Here is a 14,816-nt window from a genome sequence, read left to right on the forward strand (position 1 = left end):
TAACTATAACTTTGGATTAAGGTTTTTAAAGTTTAAGTAATTATAGATTTATAGTTAATTATAAAGTTTTTGTATTTTAAGATAAAAAGTACGTTAGGATAAGTAGGATAAGTAAGATAAATAAGTTAAGTTAGGTTTGAGATGGGTATTTGAAAGACATGACTTGTTAATTGATTGAGTATTTTATCACTGCTATTGTTAAAAGCTTTATTTTAAAAATGTTTTAGGAAATATCACTCTAAGATAAAGCCACAGTCCTGGCCACACTTTGACTTTAACTAGAGGAGATGTTTTCATCAGCAAATCCAGATATTTTCTGCACAACAAAAACTAAATACAAGTCACTTTGACGTGACAATTTGACCTTATATATATGACAGCTGAACAGACTTTTAAGGTAAACTTGGAGAGCCTTACTCGAGGAGGCTACCTAAGCCCTCCCTGAAAAGGAGTTTTTCAGCTGTTGCAGAAGCTGGGACAATAAGATAATATTTTGGTAATTGACAATTATCCAACTTTATATGTGTTATTATTACAATTCCTTTGATAGATAACCCAATCGGAATCCATTCACCGGAAGCTGCAGGACTTACAACATGTGCAGCTTTTAAAACAAGATGATAAATTTTTTAAAATAAAATTTGGTCAATGAGGAATAACCGGTAGGCTAAAGGGAATATTACAGATGGGATTGGTAATTTTGCCTATAATTTGCCTTATATTGCTTGTACTGCCTTGCTTGATGTCATGTTTGCAAAATATGCTTACGAAAATTTCCAAACAATCATTTAACCATGCCATGCTTGCCCAGCAGAAAAACTGGGGATATGTAGGGAACTGGCTATCTAAGAGGGGTCATGTAAACAACCTGCAGCTGGATAGCAACAGGATGCTAGTCAGCCCTTATCTTTACAAACAACCCTTATCCTTAGACAGAGACTGTGTCCTTGAGGGTGCTTCTGGACAATATCAAATGTGTAGCAGAAGCCATAGGAATGCAGAGGTGGGAGTCAGATTCGCGCTTCTTCATTTAACCAATAGTATGCTTACTTTTAGTTTTATGCATGAGCTTATTAGGTCTGCTATAAATTCTGTAAATGCTTCCTAATAAACGGAGTCTTGCTATTCAATCATATCGATTTGTGGCATTTCTCCCGCCAACCGCGACATCAGTGTTTCTGGTAATCTTGCATTCTTGTCTTCTGTTCTGGTAAACAACCCCCCTTTTATCAGGCATCTCTGTATTCCTCTTTGCTGTTCTTGCACACAGCCCTGTCTCTTCTTTCGAAGAGCAGCAATACACACCATCTGAATGCTTATCATTTAATTAGTATTCTTCTAAGTTTTATGATTAATATCCTCTAGTTTCTAACCCCATGTTTCAGTCCCCCCTTTTCAATTATTTACAATTCCTTTGATAGATAACCCAATTGGAATCCATTCACCGGAAGCTGCAGGACTTACAACGTGCAGCTTTTAAAACAAGATGATAAATTTTTTAAAATAAAATTTGGTCAATGGGGAATAACCGGTTGGCTGAAGGGGATATTACAGATGGGGTTGGTAATTTTGCTTATAATTTGCCTTATATTACTTGTGCTACCTTGCTTGATGTCATGTTTGCAGAATATGCTTATGAAAATTTCCAGCCAATCATTTAACCATGCCATGCTTGCCCAACAGAAAAACAGGGGATATGTAGAGGAATGTCTAGCTGCGAGAGGTCACGTAAACACGCTGCAGCTGGATAGCAGGAAGATGCGTAGTCAGCCCTTGGTATCTATATAGGCAAGGGCACCGTGTCCTTGAGTGCAGCTGCTAAACAATATCAAGATGTGCAACAGGATGGGTAAGCAGAAGTTTGGAGAACAGCTAACCAGAGGAATGCAGAGGTAGGGGGAGTTAATGCTTTATCATGTAACCAATGGTGAGCTCGCTTTAGGACTATGTATGAGCCTCATTAAGCATGCTATAAATTGTATAAACTCATCTAAATAAACTTGAGACTTGCTGATCAGTCATATCGATTGCTGCATTTCTCCCACCGACCGCAACAGGAAAGAACATCTGGTTATTTGCAGGCCCCTGGCCATTCTGGGGACTGTAGGAATTCAATAACCACCTCTGCACTGGGATATGGGGCTCTCCCAGCCCTTGGCAGTCCATCTTTCCCCAGGGGTTACAGGAAACTTGGGAGACATTGACAAAACCCAAACTTGCACTCAGTAAAATGAAAAACAAACTGAAAAAATCCTCTGTCCAAAACCTTCCTCAAATCAACCCAAATGTTTGGTTCAATCATCAAGAAAACATTCCATGTGCCCTTCAAGCTTTTCCTTTTTAAACTTAAGTGCACTTGAGTTAAACACAGGCAAATTTCTCCTGAATACATCATTTCAGCCCAAATCACAGAATTTCAAGAAGCTTTCCTTCAAAGCCAGCAGAACAAACCTGTTCAACCTGGTCTATTTAATTGGTTTTTTTTCCCTTTTTGTGGAGTACAAGATCATTCCCATTGTGTCAGTGTCGCGGTTGACCTGTGGCTGCACTTTTGGGCAAACAGTGTGTTTGGCAGAGGAGTTTGCCCCAGCTCTGCCTTCTGTGGCCTTATTCGATGGCTAGTGACAAGGGTTGTGCCTGCTGTCACTGCTGTCACTGCTGCCACCGCTGCTGTTCCCCGGCTCCTCACAGCCACCACTCAGGCGCGAATGCAGCCACACCAAGACATGGCAAAGCCAGAATTTCTGGTTTCCATAAAGGAATATGGAGAATATTATCCAGTGAGATTTGAAACTAAAGTAGGAAAGCTGCCAGTGTGCAGCATTTTCAAAGACCCTCCTGTATCTCGTGTTGCTGAAAACTGGAAAGTTCCATGGGCTCAGGAAGGGGAGGCAGGAGGGGTGGGGGGTCCCCGTGGTGGACACGGGGATGGAGGCAGAGCAGGGGGGAACCTTCTGAAGAGGTCCTTTCATATTAGAATAAATCTTAATTAATGCTATCAGGTGGCAGGAAGGCAGTGTCAGGTAACCCGAGCAGGGCCTTATCTCTTCCTCTATCCTGGGGCCGAGGCTCTGGGCTGGGGGAAAAGCAGGAGACTCACAAAAAGTGTTGGAAGTGGGGTGTGGGGGGTTGGGGCACTGCTGCCATGAGGAGCCGAGTTCTGCTCCTGCCTGGCAGGATATCCTTGGAGAGGTGAGGTAAAGCAAGCTATGGATGGATGGATAGATGAATCCACACAGATTCATTTTCATCCTGACTGGAGGAGGGAGGATGGAGGGAGTGGAGAAGGGGTGATCACCACGAGGTCCCACAAGGTAGGTTTTGGCTGTCCCATCAGCATCTGTGGAAGCTCCCAGGCCTTCTGTGGTGCCACCAGTGCCATGGTGACCCTGAGGGGCTGGTCTGGTCATGGGGACTGATCACTAGTGTCTCTGGGATCTGAGCTCCAGATGCGCTTTGAGACATTTGTTCATTAGGGACTGATCAAACCTTTTCCTGCCTGGGTCCCACAAACCAGTTGTCCTTTATTTACACTTTTTTAGGCCAAGCTCTCTCTCTTTCTTCTCCTCCACAGCTGGGTCACTACACACATGATGCCACCTTAATTAGTGACATCTTCCCTGACATGGGGTTGTGGCCCAGTCTGAGCCTGAGTCACCTGGGTTAGCACATCCCCGGCCTTGAGGACAGCCTGAACAGGAGGGTTTGGGGAAAAACACTGGTTTGGGGAAAACTCTTTTGCCATGTAGAAAAAACATATTTAAAAATAAAGCACTTAAAACTGGTAAATCAAACCCTCCTCATAGAAATGCCTGTGTGGGGAAAAAGCCTCTGTGATCTCAATTACCTGGGCAGGAATAGAGGGTGGGATTGTTGGAGTATCCTGTGCAGGGCCAGGAGTTGGACTCAGAGAACCTCGTGGGTCCCTTCTCAGTCAGGATAATCTGGGATTTCATCTTTCCCTGTGGGATTGTGCAGGGATGGATCCAGGGATGTGATGGATGGTCCCCCCTGCCCAGCCCCGCACTTTCATCCCCCCCCCCCCCCATCCTTCCTCAGCACAGAGAGAATTGTCAAAAGCAACAACACTTCAAGACCAACCCCAAATAAATACAGGAATAATGGGTGATGAATGGTCCCTGCTCTGAAATCCATCTTGGGAGATGTGTCTCCCAAGCACAGCGGCAGCCGCAGGGAGCTCCTGCAGCTCGGCAGTGCCACCACGGGAACGTGTCACTGTGTCACCGCTCCCGGGGTTGCCTGCCTGTGGCACAACACCCGGGGCAGGCCCCAGGGCAGCTGGTGGGGGTTCGCAGACGTTCTCCCGTGCATCCACTTGCTCTCACTTCAGTTCCCTCCATGATAGCCATGGGAAATTAGCTGGCCGTGGAGACACGGTGAAAGCGCCCCACGTCAGTTCCGAATCCCTGGATCCCTCTGCTGTGTGCCTCTCCTTTCCAAGCGCAGGGTCCCTGGAGGCCAGTGCTGACTTTGTTTTCCTGTCTCCTGTGGCACAGGCAGCTCGGGAACGCGGGATGAATAGGAATGGGAATAACAAATGGGATGTAGATAAGGCAACGTCTGCGGGAGTCACTGTGAGGCACTCGAGAGGGAAGGTGGAGGGGAGGATTCCGGAGTTAGCAGTGTCAAAATGGGATTAAAGTGACAAATTTCGGGGGGGGGGGGGGGGGGCTGGAAGGTGCAGCAGAGGTGGAGCACAGAGCCCTCCCTGCCTGACTTTCCCTGTAGCCAGAGCTGCCCTTGCTCAGCCAGGACTTGGGAACACGCACCAAGGGATGGAGGAGACATGGGCACAAGGGAGACAGGACAGGCAGGGGGAGAGCAGAGCCCAAGGAATTGCATGGAGAGGGCTGGAGAGAAAGAGTATGTTATAAATATATATTATATGATTGTCTTTTTGCAAATATTGAAATGAATACTATATGTGTTATGTTAGAAAGTTATGTTGTATTAATATAGTGTGTTATAAATGTATATTATAAAGTTGGCTTCTTGCAAATATTAATGTGAATGCTATATGTATAAAGATATAGTTTTTATTTCTGCTGTTAGCAAAACTTATACATGGTAGTGGGATAGCTGATATGTAGTCATGCTTGTAACTGGATGGCCTATTTGATTGGGATAACATCCAGTGAACATACGATGGAGACCCTGCTGCTGACATGCCAACTATCAACACCAACCGTCTGTGGAAGGTGAGGACCAATGCCCAACCTGGAGGTGATAATGAAGACACAGCCAAGAAACACACATGCTCTAAATAGGCAGACCCAAGGAGGGGCCATGCAAAACAGTTCCTGGAATATGGAAACTAGTTTGTGGAAAAAATTGAATATGCAACAAGACTGATGCAATAGAAAGGGTATTTAAAGAAGGCCTCTGAAATAGCAGGTTGTGGACTTTGCTGAATGCCAAGTCACCGGGCTGGCTGTACTTTGCTTTTTTCTATCTCCTAATAGTTTTATTTTTTTATTAAATCTATTTCTTAAAATTTACTTAGAAAGTGAACCTTGTTTTTCACAAGGAGAAAGAGAAGAAAGAGGAGAAAGAGGAGGAAGAGGAGGAAGCAGAGGAAGAGAAGGAAGAGGAAGCCCATCTGGGTGAGGTGGCAGATGTTCTCAGCTGTGCATGGCCAACACGTCAGCACAGCTGCTGGAAAACTGGGAAACCTCCACTGCAGGCAGCTGAGCAATTCACCCCAAGGCTTTTTTGTTCATGGCTGTCACCTGGGTCAAGGAAACAGGAGGGAAAATCAGCTTTACAGTGGGAGACACCCCATGGGGACCGTCTGTGGACTGGAACCTGCTTGTGTTGGGGTGGAAGAAGCAGAAAAGCAGAGGAGAGGTGTCAAACCATTGACCTTCAGCTGGTTTAAAGGTATCAGCAGGCAGAATGGACCGGAACGATTTAGATAGGTAGAGAAATGTGGAGTTAGGAAGGTGGGATTGAGGAAAGAAAAACATGATAAATTTCAGGGAAATAATCCAAATAATCCAACAGAGAGAGGCAGAGGAGTGAGAAACTCCTCTCTGAGAAGAGATGAGACCATCTTGCTGTGGCCCTGGGAGATCAGCTGAACTTCCAAAGTGTGCAGCCCTGCATCTCCTTGGAGGTGGCATGGGGAGCAGGGATAGCTCATAGCAGCAGAGCCACTTGAGAGACACCAAATTCCTCTTATCGGGGACAGAAGACCTAGTTCTGGTTATGCTTCTGCATGCTGGGACCCAGCCCAATCCTGAGAGGAGCATTCCTGGCTTCTCCTCCCCCTCAGTAACAAATCCTGGAGCAGTCTCTTTGCACCATCCAGGGTTGGACACTGACAACACACCCTGGAGCCAGCATTGGCTGCACCGGGGCACAGGAGACCAGCCTGGTTTGGGGTAATTCCAGGCCTTTTTAGCTTTATGGGAGCATCTCAACAAACATTCGAGCTGGCCTGCTTCCCAACAGCTGCACACAGAACTGGGATGCACAGAGCAGCTTTATGGCCTCTGCAGATACAGGTAAGAGTTGATGGGATTGAAATGAGCCTAGGAAAGCTCAGAGCCCAGGAGCCTGATGCTTCTCACGTCTGCTCCAGGGAAAGTGGGGCCAACCCAACCACACACACCAGGCTCCCTGTACTGCCAACCTGGGCCAAGTAAGGTCAGAGTTAAGCAGAAACGAGAGACAGAAAAGGCTGATTAGGTCACTTATTTCATCCTCTTATCAATTAAACAGGAAATTATTTAACTGCTTTAATTATTTATTTATTTAGGAATATACCTCAGCAGAAAAAACCCAGAGGCAAGAGCTGCCATTCTTCAAAGGGAAGGGTGGAAGCCCAGATCCTCATTCATAAATACACACTTGTAAAAATCATCTTCTGAAGGAAAATCTGGTGAGAAAACCTTTCCTGACAAGCCTCTGAGGCTATGTAGGATACAGGGTCAGGTGAGGGAAATGGGATTTGCTGTGTCCTGGCTATGGATGCTTTTCTGGAACATCCCTATTACCTTGCCTCCTTTACTAGAGACATTTTACAATTCTAGAGTGTGATATATTTGGTGTAATTAATTCATGTTTTATGGAAAAATGTGATATAAAATCATTTCGCATGTAAGAAAGATGTTCGGGAAACATGCCACCTCCGCTGGAAACAGGGGAAGCAACTATTTGCAACAGAAAGAAGGGTGACTCCAAAAGGAGATGGGTCTCCTCTGAAGATGGGATTGACAACGACTCAGTGATCAACACCTGATGAACATCTTATCTGCATCGGCCTGGGTGTGCATCCCAATGCCTGGTTCCCGTAAATGCAATCAAGTGTCCATCCCTGCCCGGAAAACTATTCATCAGACTGGCAGTTGAAAAGAAAAGAAATATAAATATGCAACAGCGACCAGACAGACAAAAGGATGAGGCAACCTACTTTCTAGTCGAACAACTGTATAAAAACCGACCCTGCAAAGATGGACTTCGTGAATAGGGGGATTTGGTGTGGTAGAGGCCAGATCTGAGGTTCACCCAGTACCGATCCCCGGCTCGATGCTGGCCTTTGTGGCTTTTTCAGATTTTTATTGGGCAATTTTTCAATAAAATTATTTATTGATGAAATTGGCTGATCGCTTCTTACAATCTTGGTGACCCCAACGTGATCCAATTTTGGGGTCCGCAGTTCCCCTGTTTCCTGACTGGAAGGCGCCCTGCTGATTAAGTGTCCCGACAGAGTGGGGAAACCCCTTGGAAACAATTGGACACTGAACTAATCAAGAGAAAAAGCCACAACCAAAAAAGAGATAAAAGCTAGCTTAAAGGCTCTTGAAAATTCAGGGAAGACTCAGGAAAAGGGTCTTCGAAGCTGTGGCGCAATTCCACTCTTAAAACTCTACATGCATGAAGAATCCACGAAGGGAAAAGGAACCGTAAGTACTGCGTGGTTGAGTAGGGAGTGACTGAGCATGAATGAGACGTGATTTTATCATGACCCAAGTGTGGACCTTGTGATCGCATTTCCATACTCCCACAAGGGAAATGGTTGGTCAAAAGGGCAGCGGCTGTTTCACGTAAAGTCTGAATCCTGAGACAAAGGGTTCAGATATCGGTCACAGGAAGGCTGAGAGGGAAGGGACGTTCTCAGGGGAACAAGAACTGGTAAACCTTCCAGTCTAGGACCAGGTAGGTCCAGGAGAGAAATAGAGTGCCCATTCCTAGGCGAAATTCTCACAGGTCGGTCCCCTACAGGAATAATAACCTGGTAGTACCAAGAAGAAAAATTAGAATAGCTATGGTACCAGTTAAAATTTAGGTGTGTGTGTTTTGAAACTAAGGGAAATTAAGCAAGAGTAGGTAGAACTTGCAGCAAGAGATGGGACAAAGAAAGAGTAAAATGCAGGGTAAAAGCTCTGAGAAATCTGCAAAGGAACCAGAAAGTGATATACCTGAAATCCCATGATAAAGCCCATTGGGATGGATGTTAGAACAGTGGGAAGACTATCCCACAATGAGAAAAAGGTCAAAAGAAAAGATGATTCACTATTGTGTGGGGGTTTGGGGAGGAAAGGAGATAAGAAATAATGTGATCTGGCCCATATTTGGTACATTCAAGAGATGGATTTGTAGTGCCTTAATGTGTTACATAGATAATAAATGGCCATGGGATCAGGAAGAGTATGAATATGCCAGGATATGGGAGAGGGCAGATATTAGGCTTTTCCCGATAAGGATTAAAAACCCAGCTGTTGGAGTCCAGGACATCCCCTTGGATGGCCTGGGACCCGAGGAAAGGAATTTGAGCCCTGAACAGGGGGGTGTGGAGCTGGTCCAGGGGGCTCGGAGACCTTGGCACAGAGCCCAGGAAAACACCGGGTTTGATTTTAATCCATGGGAAAAGCTTCCAACATTGCAAAAGGAATTACAAACCTCCAGGATGTGAAAATAGTAGTTTAGCACAGTAGACGATATAGAATTCAGTAGTTTTAGAATTTATAGAATAGTAGTAAATGGGGACAAGATGGTGGAATTTGGGTGGTACCTCATGTACTTCTCCTTCTTCCTCGTCCTCCATCTTTTGGGGTGGTGATGGCACAAAGTAGTTAGAGTGGATTGGAGCAAAGTAGAAATGTCACTTTTAGTGTGGGCACTGGGCATTGGCACAAAATAGTAAATAACCAGTACGTAGTTATCTGTATAAATGTTAGGGGACATCCCCTGAGGCGGGCAGTCGCCTCGTGTCCCAGCTGCTGTCCAGACCTCGGCTGGGAGCAGAGAAAATTCTGAGATATCGAATAATAAACAACACGAGAAATCTGAAAACAGACCTTGAGGACTCTGCTTTTTTACACCGATGCGACTCGGGGCTTTTAGAGGGCCAAGGACTTTAAACCACCTAAAGCTTGGGTGAGGAAACCCCCCCCCGACACCCAGCTGCAACCTAGGGTGATACATGGGAACCTTTAGATAATCTTCCTCCGCCATACCTAATGCCTTTACCCCAACCCACACAAGCCCAGGCTTCACCCCTGGGACCCCCGGGACCCCTAGGACCCTCACCCCAACCTCCGCAGGGGGCTCCAGCAACACCGCTGATGGCTTCAGCGCCTCCACCAGGGCTGCTGCTCCAGGAAGCAGGACTCCAGCCTTTGCCCACACACGCTCCCCAACCTTGGGGATTCCTGCCTCCGCTGGACCCAGCCCTTGTAACCCAATTCTCTCTGGCAGGCACATATCTGCCACCACTGCCACCACAGATCACCCCTCCCCTAGAACACTCGCTGCCTGAGTTGGGCATGGTGTCCCTTCTCAGGCCCAGCCCCAATGCGCCCCAAAATCTGCCGAAAGCAGATTCTACCCTGCCAGCTAGGAGAACACGGAGGAAATTGAAAAAGATAAATGAGGAGGAAAATAAGAATGAGGAAGATAGGCACAATCTTCTCCCACTAAGGGAAGTGCCGACTGCCCCAGGAATTTTCAGATATGTAAATGTTCCAATTAATACTGGAGACGTAAGAGCTTTTAAGAAAGCAATGGGAAAATTAATGGATGACCCCTTGGGGGTCTCAGACTGGACGAATTCCTAGGCACCAGTATATACTCCTATGATAACCTTACAGTGATACTGAGATCATTATTTAATAATGAGGAGAGGGAAATGATAAGGCAGGCTGGAATATGAGAGTTGGAACGATGGAATCCTCAGGCTACTCCAGGAGAACAGAAATGGCCAAGCCAGAAACCTGAGTGGAATGCTCAGACTGAAGAAAGTTGGCGAAATATGATAGATATGAGAAATATAATGATTCAGGGGATAAGGGAAGCAGTGCCAAGGAGACAAAACATTAGCAAAGTATTTTGAGAGTGCCAAGGGAGAGATGAGACCCCTTCTGAGTGGTTGGATAGATTAAGGAAAAGCCTACAGGTATATTCAGGGACTGACCCTAATTCCCCCATAGGGGAAGTGTTGTTGAAAACACAATTCATAGCCAAATCATGGGAAGATATCAGAAGAAAATTGGAAAAGATGGACAATTGGCAAAAAAAAGGACTACAGGAATTGCTTAGGGAAGCTCAAAAGGTGTATATGAGAAGGGATGAGGAGAAACAGAAGATACAAACTAAGGTGTTGGTCACAGCTGTCAGGGAAGTGCAAAAACAAGATTGTACCCAGAGTCCCAGGAAAGGAGGGAAGAATGATACCCAGAGAAAACAGTCACCCCCACCCAAAAATGGCTCCAGTAACCACAAAGACCTTCCAGAATGCTTTTACTGTAAAAAGAAGGGGCATTACAAGCGAGACTGCAGAGGTTAAAAGATGAGAAAATCTTTCAGGAGGACTAGGGGTGTCGAGGGCTTTTTATTTTAGGGTCCAGAACAACTAAAGAGCCCTTGATAAAATTGAAAATAGGACCCCACAAAGAGGAACTAGAATTTCTTGTGGACTTGTGTAGAGGAGTGGCTAGCTGCGAGAGGTCACGTAGACCCTGCAGCTGCAAAAGCATCAGGATGTATTGTCTGCCCTTATCTATATAGGCAGAAGCCCTGTAGCCTTGAGGGTAGCTGCGACAACAGGATGGGAAAGCAGAAGTTTGGAGAACAGCTAACCACAGGAATGCAGAGGTGGAAATTAGTTAGTGCTTTTCTCAGATAACCAATAGTGAGCTTGCTTTTTTGCAATATGCATGAGCTTATTAGGTGTGCTATATATTGTGTAACCTTTTCTAATAAACTGAGTCTTGTTGATCAATCGTATCGATAGTGGCATTTCTCCCACCGACCGCGACAAAATGGTGACCTCGACAAGAAAAAAGTGAACGGACCACGGCCGGTCGGTGGATGGGGAACGGTTTCCCTTAGCAGCAGGAACGGCGAAAAGCATCAAGGTGCCGTGCCCCGGATGACCTCAGCAGAGGGTCCAGCCGTTGAGTGCTGCCGAGACCTTGCAGGCCTGCAAGAGCGCTGACAAAAAGGATGGAGAGGCAAGCAGCATACGATTTATTTTCTTGCTTTTTAGAAAAGTGTCAGATTAAGGGTACAGATCTCTGTAAGGAACTCCCAGTGCTGTTAGCCTACGGGTATGCACAGGGGTTCTTCCTGAATCCCGACACGGTCCATGAGCTAAGTGAATGACGCAGGTTCGGTGATAAGTTATGGGAAGCCATGCTAGATGATGATAAAACAGCAAAGAAGTTAGATAAACAATGGCAGGTGGTGTTTAATACTCTATTACAACATCAGGCAGAGCAGTGGGCGGCAAATCAAGCTAGTGAGGCTAATGATAAGAACAAGACTTTCGGGGGGTGGTCTGCTTGTCCGTTACCCCCCGCCACGACCACTGTGATTTTGGTGCCCTCACTGCGCACCGCCACCGACACCGGCCATGCGCCCCTGATGTCACCCCAGGAGCCCTCCGATCCCTTAACCCCTTCGGCCCCCTGACTGGAGCCCCCCTGTTGGAAAATGAGCCTATCCCTGGGGCAGAGAGTGACCTAGCGGAGGCCATTGAAAAAAACAGGAGGGAGGCGTGGGTGACCCTAGCTAAAGAGGTGCTGGAATCGGGAGACAAGGAGGCTGCAGCGGCTGCGATGGAGATCGCATGCCCAGTAATGTTCAGCCCTATGGCGGGGGGAGGACTATAAGCCAACATAGTGGCTTTAGATTGGAAGTTGTTGTCACAGCTGCGGGCTACAGTCAGTCAGTTCGGGGTGACTAGCGAGCCAACTAAGCAAATGCTGGATTATATCTGGGGAACTCACATTTTACGGCCTAATGACTGTCGGAGCCTGGCCAATCTTATCTTTAGTGAGCATCAGAGGCTATTGTTTGGGGCCGATTGGCAAGCATACTGCGTGGAAAGTGTGGCAGTGCAGAGAGCGCCGGGCAACCCCTTGCATGGCCTGACCCTAGACGAGTTATTAGGAACGGGACCCTATGCATGGACAGAAGTTCGGGCAATTGTAGGACCTGATAGGCTACGGGAGAGCATGCAGCTGGCCCTCGCTGCGATAGATAGAATAAAAGCCCTGGGGGAAGTTCCGTCCTACGTGGGAATCAAGCAGGGAAGGGAGGAGTCCCTGGAGTCCTTTGTGGACAAAGTGGCAGCCACGATAGAACAGGCAGGAGTCCCAGATAATATGAAAGGAACCATGCTGAAGCAATGCATATTACAGAATAGTAATCAGACTACAAAAAACGTTCTCCACTCCATGGGAGCTAACTGGGGGGTGGAGGAGTTGTTAGAACGAATGGCAAATGTTCCCACGGGGTCACAAGCGATGTTAGTAGAGGCAATAAAGGAGCTGAGCGTAGGGCTAAAAGAACAAGCTGCAGCCTCACAGAATCAAGTGTTAGCTGCCCTTGCGCCCCTGCAAGCAACGGCCTCAAATAGCGCTTGGGCGCCATCTGCTGGTCGACAAAGGTGCTTTCGCTGCGGAGGCCTTGGACATATTTGCAGAGAGTGCCAAGCCACAGCTGTATGGTGCCAGAATTGCCGCTCAAACACTCATTCATCGGGAGCCTGCTGACACCAGTCGGGAAATGGGAAACCCAGCACGTCCAGCCGCCGCGCGCAGACACAAGTAGCAGCTGCCCAGACGTCAGTACATCTCTCCAATCAACAACAGCAGGAAGCCTCGGACTGGACCTGGCAGCCTCAGTAACTGTTACCTTGCTGACAACTCAGCCAGAGAAAATCCCCATCGGATTCAAGGGGCCTATCACCATAAATGGGCAGCTGGTATGGGCTCTGTTATTGGGTTGATCCTCAGCCAGTTTACTGGGATTGTTTGTACTGCCTGGAGCCATAAATGCTGACTATACTGAGGAAATTTACATAATAGCGCATACCCCTTTCCCCCCAGTGAGGATCGAGAAAGGACAAAAAATCACACAGCTGGTCCCGCTGCCACAAATGACTCCAGACATGCTGCCTAGCAAACAGAGTCTACAGGAAGAACAAGGATCTGGATCTACAGAAGGACTAGCACTGCTAACATTGGACTTGAGCAGTCGGCCAAAGTGCGACATCATGCTGGATTATAATGGGGAAAGAGTTACCTTGACAGGATTGCTGGACACGGGTGCTGACTCTAGTATTGTGAGCCCTACTCACTGGCCACACAACTGGCCCACGCAACCCAGCACGGTCACAGTCTCCAGAGTCAGGAGACTCATGCTAGCAAAACGATCACCCACCCTGATCGTGACTATTGAGAAAAAATCAATACAAACAGTACTCTCAATAGTGCCCTTACCAGATGATGTTCAGTGCCTCATTGGTCGAGACCTCCTGGCACAGATCGTGATTGTACTGATAAATGAGCACCCTTTGGGCTAATCGCCATTGCATGGACTTTCCCGATCCCACTTACTTGGACAACTGATAACCCAGTGTGGGTAAAGCAATGGCCGTTAAAAAGGGAAAGTCTGGAACAGGTGCACCTGCTGGTGCGGGATCAATATAACCTAGGACATTTACAATTATCAACTAGCCCATGGAATATGCCCATTTTCATGTTAAAAAAGAAGTCCTGGAAATATCGCTTACTACATGATTTGAGGGCGGTTAATGATCAGATGGAGCCAATGGGAGCTTTACAGCCTGGATTGCCCAACCCTGCTATGTTGCCACTGAACTGGCCACTGTTGATTGTGGACCTGAAGAACTGCTTTTTTACTATTGCATTGCATCCACGAGATGCACGACAGTTTGCCTTTACACTCCCATCATTGAACCGGGCTGAGCCAGACAAGAGGTTTGAGTGGACAGTTTTGCCACAAGGGATGCGCAATTCGCCCACAATATGTCAGTTGTACGTGGACAACGCCTTGCAACCCCTGTGACAGTCTTGGCCACAAACCATCATCTATCATTACATGGACGATATACTGTTTGCTCAAGCGGAGCCGTTCTCGGACATACAGAGGCAAGAAATCAAGACGACACTAAAAAGGGCAGGCCTGATAGTGGCACCAGAAAAGATCCAAATCACTGCCCCTTGGAAATACCTAGGATGGTCACTGTCAGAGCAGGTCATTACCCCGCAGAAACTGCAGCTTGACACCCACCTTGAAACGGTCCATGATGCGCAGCGACTCCTCGGAGATTTGCAATGGCTACGTCCCATAGTGGGTATCCCCAATGAGCTGCCGGACCGCCTCCGCCCACTGCTACAGGGTACTGATCCAGCCCGGCCTGTTCAGGTTACCCCTGAACAGAGTGCTGTATTGGCTGAAATCCTTGATTGTGTGACAGGTGGCTATGTCAGCAGACGGGACCTTGACCTTCCCATTGACTTAACTATATGGTGTGGCCCGAC

At 47.0% G+C, this 14,816-nt stretch overlaps 2 long non-coding RNA genes across 2 annotated transcripts in view; both read left to right on the plus strand.

Annotated features, from left to right (window-relative positions):
- LOC136373233 (uncharacterized) overlaps nt 1–14,816 on the plus strand; it is a 105,541-nt gene that overhangs the window by 14,179 nt on the left and 76,546 nt on the right. The gene's annotated exons all lie outside the window — the stretch shown is intronic.
- Nucleotides 944–11,242, plus strand: LOC136373287 (uncharacterized). Its single transcript, XR_010745613.1, has 2 exons — nt 944–1,077; nt 11,194–11,242. It is a non-coding gene; the product is annotated as an uncharacterized lncRNA (long non-coding RNA).

This window comes from Sylvia atricapilla, chromosome W (assembly GCF_009819655.1).
Source record: "Sylvia atricapilla isolate bSylAtr1 chromosome W, bSylAtr1.pri, whole genome shotgun sequence".
NCBI classification, from domain to species: domain Eukaryota; kingdom Metazoa; phylum Chordata; class Aves; order Passeriformes; family Sylviidae; genus Sylvia; species Sylvia atricapilla.